The 7,990-nt window shown below is 44.2% G+C and overlaps 3 non-coding genes across 3 annotated transcripts; 1 reads left to right on the top strand and 2 right to left on the bottom strand.

Moving 5' to 3' along the window:
* Nucleotides 1–72: 72 nt before the first annotated feature.
* On the bottom strand, nucleotides 73–145 carry trnar-ucg (transfer RNA arginine (anticodon UCG)). The gene has a single exon. It is a non-coding gene; the product is annotated as a tRNA-Arg (tRNA).
* Nucleotides 146–1,337: 1,192 nt separating this feature from the next.
* On the top strand, nucleotides 1,338–1,411 carry trnan-guu (transfer RNA asparagine (anticodon GUU)). Its single transcript has one exon. It is a non-coding gene; the product is annotated as a tRNA-Asn (tRNA).
* Nucleotides 1,412–5,062: 3,651 nt separating this feature from the next.
* On the bottom strand, nucleotides 5,063–5,135 carry trnar-ccu (transfer RNA arginine (anticodon CCU)). Its single transcript has one exon. It is a non-coding gene; the product is annotated as a tRNA-Arg (tRNA).
* Between the last annotated feature and the right edge of the window lie 2,855 nt (nucleotides 5,136–7,990).

Genomic DNA, 7,990 nt, shown 5'->3' with positions numbered 1-7,990 from the left:
AAATGCTTTTCTATAGTTCACATACATGACGCCAACCTGTTACCGAGGAACCTGAGAGGTTTAAAAGCCTCACGAGCCAGGCAGGACTCGAACCTACAATCTTCTGATCCGAAGTCAGACGCGTTATCCATTACGCCACTGGCCCATAGAACATGCACTTGCACTCCACCACAGAGAGCTCTACACTGCTACTAGTAGTACACTTCCCCATCTAAATTTTCACAGCAAGAAACTTGTGTTTCCTACTATTTTTATCAGGTTTAAAATATCATCTCCTTAAAACAGAAAAAGTGTTGATGTGTCGTGCTGAAATTCCGATTGATTTTGAATTCAAAGAAAAAGGTTTTCTTCCAAAACACCATGAAATTGTCACATCTTGCAGACAATAGGTGTATTCCATGTTGAAAAGAGAAGAAAGAAAACCATGGAGCCTTTTACAGGTGTGAGGCTTCTTCAGGTGTGAGAAGACCTCACAGTCGAAACGCTGTGTTTCCGTTCTTCTCTTTTCAGCATGCAATAAACCTAGTACTTGTTCCTTTTCAGCCGAGGCATGCTGACGTAGCTACCCAGCTGAACATCTTGCAGACTCTACAGTACTTCTCTCCTGTAGAAGTAAAGCAGGGCTTGCTGGGTGAGCTTTTGCTCCAGTAAATTAGGTCACGTGTCATGTTAAATCACTTCTTCTAAACACAACATTTGCTGGTGCTAGCTTTCCCCATGAAAAGAGACATTTCCCTTACAGTACATGACATATCGTTTTTATTCTATCAATAAGTATAGAAATTAAACAAAAGAAAAAATGGTGTCACCAAAGAATGCACAGCTCTGTCGCCTTGGGGAGGTGTCAAGGGCATTGAGCTCCTTGGACATGAAAAGTGCCCGATAAATGCCATTTCTCATCATTTCTCTTGGCGTCAGTTCTGCTATTAAATGGGACGGAGGCAACGGGCTCAGAGAGCAGGTTAAGTGCACACCGAACGCAGATGTGTCCAAGTGTCTGTAAAAGCGCGGTGCTCTGCTGGCGCTGTTCCCTAGTGGCTTAAAGTGCCCGCCTAGTAAGCAGGCGATCCTGGGTCTGAATACCAGCGGTGCCTCTCTCCGTGTCTTGTTGTGCCGAATGTATCATTTCAGACAAACATGTACAGCTTGGTTCAGTTTAATGCAAGAATTCATTTCCTTTCTGGAATAACTTGTTTTTGAAGAAATCCATACAGCTTGTGAAAGATGAAATCCATTTCTTGGTTGTCAGTGGAAAAAGATTGCCGGCTGCAAGAAGCGCAAGTGATTGTTTTCTTTGACCATAAACCTGCAAATGTAGGGAGCACAAGCGGCTGTCAGTCTCTGTGGCGCAATCGGTTAGCGCGTTCGGCTGTTAACCGAAAGGTTGGTGGTTCAAGCCCACCCAGGGACGCATGTCTCCGTTTTTCCAATGTAAACATCATCACCGCTAAAGAAGATGGCGCAGAAGGCTCCACAGTCGAAACGTTGTGCTTCTTTTCTTCTCTTTTCAGCATGGAGTAAACCTTTGCTTGATCCTTTGCAGCCTACGCATGCTGACACAGCTACCTTTCTCTTAACGCGCCTCAATCATTATTCACCAAAACCATCAGCAGAATGTGTCGCCTTTGTGGTGATGTCACTCCTCTGCTTCACAAATGTCCTTAGTGACGGACCATTTCTTTCTGCCATTTTTCCGGAGCGGTTATTGATTGCTCCATCATTTCCCTCATACTTTCCATCCCTAGATTGAAAAAAAAAAAAAAAACAGAAACAGGCTGACAGGACGACAATCAAATTGCAAAAACTCATCAAAGCACTCGATAGAGTATTTGAATCCACAAGTAGCTACGAGCAACTTTGTCCTGGCTTGCATAAAAGTCGGAAAATGTCAAAAAGAAAAAGATGGTGGCTTTTTCATATCTGTTCTTTTATTTTTAGTTCGTTGGCTCTTCTGTCCATTGTCCTCCTGCCTGGCTCTTGACCTGTGACTGTCTGAACGCACACATTAGACTTTCAGGCGGGGGATTTGTCCTGAGCCTCTGTGAAAGACCCACCCACCCCCATAAATAACTGCTCTAGAAACACATGAATGCAAAACTAAACCACAGCTTAAAGAGGAGCTTGTCATGACCGCCAGGCAGTTAAGACCAACTCTTAAGCAATCTAAACAGCACCAGCAGCGGGTGATTATTAACAAACGCCGCCGCACGAGTTAACCCACCTGCACACACTCCACCGTGCGGTACGCAGTGCTATTTTTACCATCTTTACCTGCTTCCCGCTGGTATTGAGTCTACTCCTTGAGAGCTCTACCTGGCGTTTTTTCCATTACCTCGTTTATTCTGGATATTGGACTCCCCTTCTGCCTTTTCGACTTTGGACCTCGCCTCTCACCTCGGACTGTTTGCCACCAGTGTTCTCCCTGGATTACGACTTACCTTACGCCTCTTGACCACGAAACAAAGCAAAGCAGAGCAAAACAAAATGAACAAACGAAAACCCTCACGTCCCGCACTTGCATATAACGCCGTTACGTGCCCAAACGGTATTGTACGTCATCCTAGCACTGCACCCCGGGGCGTACGGTATATGGGAACTAGCACACACCACGAATCGTCTCGAATCACTCCCTACAGCTGTAAGGCACCTTGAAGCATGCACCCCCAACATTCTTCTTTGCGCATTTGTGAAAGGTAAACTCTTGAGCAAACTCTGAACCAGCTCTAAGGAAACTAATCTGATTAGACGTTACTTTGACTCATCTTTTAAGGGACCCTTGTTAATTGGAGAAATCAATGATTTCGAATGAATTCTGTATGCGTTAAAAGACAGCTATACACAGAAAACATGCAGGACACTTCTCATGATGTTTCCCGAGCCAAAACACAGTGCGTTTTTCCAAGCCATCTGACAAAGCCCGCCCACTGAAAACTGCAGCAAATCGTGTAAAGACGTTCAACTTTGTAACTACTGCACGCACAGGAAGCAGAATAAATTCCTCTTTTCAAACTGTCAAAGGTTTGCTTTGCGAACACTGCAGGACATCGCACAATGTCTTTTGAACGGGGACAAACGATTTCTTATGGGGCACAGTAAGTACAGACGTTTAAAAAGCTCCACTCATGCCGACGATGCAGCATGAAGAAGCGCAACCTAACGTTTGCATTCCTAGCAAATTCCTTTTATTTTTTGATAAATAAAGACAGTCTTGTTTAACAAACAACACACACAACATTTTACATTGTCAATTCAATTCAAATCAATGTATTTCTATATAGCGCCTTTCACAACAAGGTTGTCCCAAGGCACTTAACAATGCAAGTTGTTAAGAGCCTTGTGTCTAATATGCCGCCTAGGTAACGTGCTGTCTCTTTGAGGCAAATGTTTAAATCCTCTGAGTTAAGTGCTGAAGTTATAGTAGTCCTATCAGTATTGTTGCCTCCGATCAACAGATCCTCATTTTTCTCAGAGTTGAGTAACAAAAAGTTTTCACACATCCAAGTATTTCCTTCCTTAATGCATTTAACTAAACTGATAATAGAAGAGTTGTCGTTTGGTGTAAACAAAATGTTTATTTGAGTGTCATCAGCATATGAATGAAAGTTCATATTATTTTTTCATATTATCCTACCTAGCAGCAGCATCTAGAGAGAGAGAGCAATATTGGTCCCAGCACTGATCTTCTGGTACCCCAAATTGAACTGGTGACATTGATGAAGCAGTACAATTATTAGATATTTGAACATAATGAAAACGATGAGTTAAATGTGAAGTAAACCACTGAAGGACGGTTCCAGATAAGCCAACCTCAAACTCAAGCCTGTGTAACAAAACAGAGAGGTCAACCGTGTCAAAGGCAGCTCTAAGATCTAGAAGCACAAGCACTGTTGCATTCCCCGCATCAGTAGCTAAGAGAATATCATTTACGACTCTTGTTAATGCAGTTTCAGAAACCAGACTGAAATTTCTCAAGTATATTATTTGAATCCAGATACGATTGACGTTGGGCAACAACTATTCTCCCAAGACTTTTAGATTGAAATGGGACCTTTGAGACAGGCCTGTAGTTGTTAAGAACTTGTGGATCCAAATTTGACTTCTTAAGGAGCGGTCTAACAACCACTACCTTAAATTGATCAGGTACAACGCCTGACGCAAGCGATGCATTCATCATGCTAATTATAGGTCCTGCCAGTCCTTCGAGGGAATCTTTGACTAGCTGAGTGGGGATGGGATCTAGCGAACAGGTGGTTGACTTTGTCTTACGTCTGTGTTCATGAGTCCACCATAAGAAGAAATCTGAACAGGAGTGGTGATCATGCGAGGTCACCATGGAGGAAACCACTGCTCTCCCCCCCAAAAAAACCACCACTGCCCCTCTCAAGTTTGCTAAAGACCACATGGATGTTCCACAGCAACTCCTGGAACAATGTTCTGTGGACAGACGTGACAAAAGTTGAAAGTTAAAGGAGTACATCAACAACAGAGTGGCTGAAACAGAAGAAATTCCGTATTTTGGGATGGCCAAGTAAGAGTCCTGACCCCAATCCCATTGAAGTACTGTGGCGTGATCTGAAGCAGGCCGTTCAGTGCAAGACATCCCAAAAATATACATGAACTGAAACAGTTTTTCATAGAGGAATAGGCCAAAATACCTCCTAACCGCTGCTCAGGTCTGACCAGCCGCTACAGAAAGTGGGGGTTGAGGTTTTTGTCATAAAGGAGGTTCCACTAGCTCCTTAATATAAGGGTTCACGTACTTTTTCCATCAATGACCTTGATTGTTTAAACCATTTGGTCAATAAAGAAACAGCAATGTCAAATGTTGGGCGTGTGTTGTTTGTTAAATCACACTCTCTTTATTAATTATTATGACTTAGATAAAGATAAGATCACATGTTAGGAGCCATTCATGCAGAAATCCACATCATTCCGAAGGGCTGTTTACAAAAGTTTTTCTCCCAACTGTATGTGAGAGAAAAGCAGAGACGCTCACTGAGTAAGGTGGGGTTGTAGCTTTGCAAATCACAAGGACATTTGTATGCTCAAAATGGGACAGGAGCACCCCAGATGGGACTCGAACCCACAATCCCTGGCTTAGGAGGCCAGTGCCTTATCCATTAGGCCACTGGGGCACACTGGGGAAAGTTAGGCAGCAGAAGGTTTACTGTGACCTGAGAAGGACCGGCATCCAATCACGGTGGTACACACACACACACGCTCTCACTCATCTGAGCTACACGGCTACCAAGATGATCTCAGGTGCGCCGAGCTGGTACGGAACATATTGAACTGATCGACGGCGAATTGTCTCTCAGACAGGCTTTTCACCTCTAAGCTCCCTGACTGACAGTGATCAGCTAGGTAGTGAAACAGTCAGCTGCTTCTAAGCCTTAAACAGCTGCATCGCGGCGCTTCCACAGAGAGATGATTTGAAAGCCAAACATCGCCCATTGGGAACACCTTACTATCACTAGTTTAAGAGACTCTTAAGGTCTTGCAGAGGTGCCTGTCTAATAGCATGCGCTTTGCAAGCTATAGGTGTTTAGGCTGAGGCAGAATGCCTGTTAACAAAATGTTTTTCTAAAGGGGCCTCGCACTCTTTTCCAAGCAATGGTCACCATCCCCACCGAGTGTCACAATGTGGTCATGTCCTAGGACATCACCTGTTAGTCTCCATTTGTCTGCCACCAACACTTTAGGTTACGGGGTCACAACCGCACCCCGGAGACCAGAGGAGCCGTTGGCGTTCTGGCGGCGCAGATTGGGCTGAAGGTGGGGCGCTTGAATCTCGCTGTTGGAGGCCGTCTGAAACTGACCCAAGCCTTTCCCTTGAATTAAATGTAAATAAGAAATGAACCCCAGATGCACATGGAATCAATCACGTGTTTCCTTTGAGCCGTTTCAGAGACTGCTCCAGAGTTTACCTTGCACAGATGCGCAAAGATTAATGATGGGGGTGCACGCTTCCAGGCGTCTTACAACTGTAGGGACTGATTAGAGACAATTCGTAGCTTGTGCTCATTTCCCTCTATTCCCCGTGTTGCAGTGGTAGGATGACGTAAATTCCTGCTTCGACACATAACGGGATTATAATCAAGTGCAGGAGCTGAGGGCTTTAGTTTTGTTTCGTTTTCCATGGCGTTCGTAAGCGCGCAAATCAAAGGCAAATTCCTGCGTCTAACACGAATGTAAATGCTTTTGAAAGTGCAGTGTGGTGCAGCTTGTAAAATCCTTGTCCACATTTGTGGTTTGTTGATGTTTGTTCTGTCTGCCAAAGTTGCATTTTGACATCCGGACGGGGGGACTTTAACATTTGAAGCCACCTCGCAGTCCGTGTTTGATTATAGGAGGAATGCGGCGGCGGCGGGCTCGCTTTTGTCGTGGTCGAGAGGTTAAGGCGATGGGCTCGAAATGCGTTGGCGACTCCCCGCGCAGGTTCGAAACCTGCCGACTCCGGCGTCTGCCGTACGTCGCCTTGTGTCTGCGCGGCAGAGGCGAAGTGCTGCTTCTCCTTTCCCGGTACTATAAAAACGCTAAATCGCTTGGACCCGCTGCCATGGAAAGCAAGACTTCAGATAACCACACATTTTGCGTTCGCACCTCTGGTGCTCTACTTATGCCTTTGAAAACCTAATGAATAAAGCTGAAAGAACCGACACGGTATGTAGGTGCTCGTAAAGCACGCAGTAAAGAACTGTTAACAGCAAGGGTTTCAGTGGGTTAACTGAGGAGAAGGCGTGATCACTAATTGTTGACTTTTTATTTGGTGTTAGAAACACTCTTACTGTGCATGACGTGCAACAAATGTAGCCACAGAAATTGCATCACGCTTTCATGTATGCTATTGCAGACCCCAACGTTGCCTAGATAGAAAACCGAAATAGCCGTGGGTTTGCTTGCTGGTCTGAAGGATCTCTCTTCGAATCTCTATCATTTGTCAATGGAAGTAAAAGGCGTTGCAATCTCATACGTTCAGAATCAAACCCGCAGCTGTTGTTCGACTTTATTTCTTGACTAATTACAACTGAGTGTCGCATGAGCAGTTACGTAAACTTGTCTGGTATATTTGAACACAAATGCCGTTCTTCAATTAAAACTAACAGTACATTGTCAGGGACATTCAGTTCTATACAAACAAGAGACAGACAAGAGAATATTTCTACCTTTCATGTGGACTACGTGTTGACTTACTGATCGGAATAATTGAAAAGTTCGGGTCCATAGCGGATGCAGTGCGTGCTAATTAAAACAGCAACGCTAAGCTCTCAGCACCGTACTGAGCCCAGGTGTTTTTCTAAAGCTGTCAGGTGCAGTTCATTTACATGAAGGAAATCTCTTACTGGGTACAATTACAATGCAGTAAGTAGCACAGACTACTTAGGGAGCAGCCCGATGCGTTTAAAAATGACCCGAGCCAGGTAGGAGTCGAACCTACAATCTCCTGAGTCGTAATCAAACGCGTTATTCATTGCGCCACTGGCCTTGGTGTGACGCTGCTGGACTGTAACCCAGTGAGCTCAGCCCTGCAACTAGTAAAATATTACCCCCGGTCCATTCTTTTCCAAAAGTGAGAAACACCTGTTTTCTACATGTTGTCTGTTTTAAAACCATATCTCTTTAAACCAAACCAAGAGTTTGTCTTTTGCACTGATATTCTGATTCATTTCGATTTCAAAGAAAAAAAACATTACCTTCCAAAGCATCATAAAATTGTCCCTTCTTCCAGACTCTACTTCTCTCTTGTAGCAGTACAGCAGACCTTTCCAGGTGAGCAGATCATAGAGTCCGAAATGAGCTTCCTCCATCAAGCAAAGTACCTGAACATGACTCTATCTTCATAAAAGCGCCCCTGTAATAAAGAAATTAAATCCGAAATCAAGAGGGCAGTTGCCTACTGAAATACAAGAAGTCATCAATTTTAACCTAGCAACACATTAAAGGCTACATCTATACAAGTACGATTCTAAAAATGCTCACCAGATTACGT

Source organism: Lepisosteus oculatus, unplaced genomic scaffold (assembly GCF_040954835.1).
Source record: "Lepisosteus oculatus isolate fLepOcu1 unplaced genomic scaffold, fLepOcu1.hap2 HAP2_SCAFFOLD_188, whole genome shotgun sequence".
Lineage (NCBI taxonomy): Eukaryota > Metazoa > Chordata > Actinopteri > Semionotiformes > Lepisosteidae > Lepisosteus > Lepisosteus oculatus.
The sequence above is the reverse complement of the archived record's forward strand: the minus strand, read 5'-3'. Positions and strand labels throughout refer to the sequence as shown.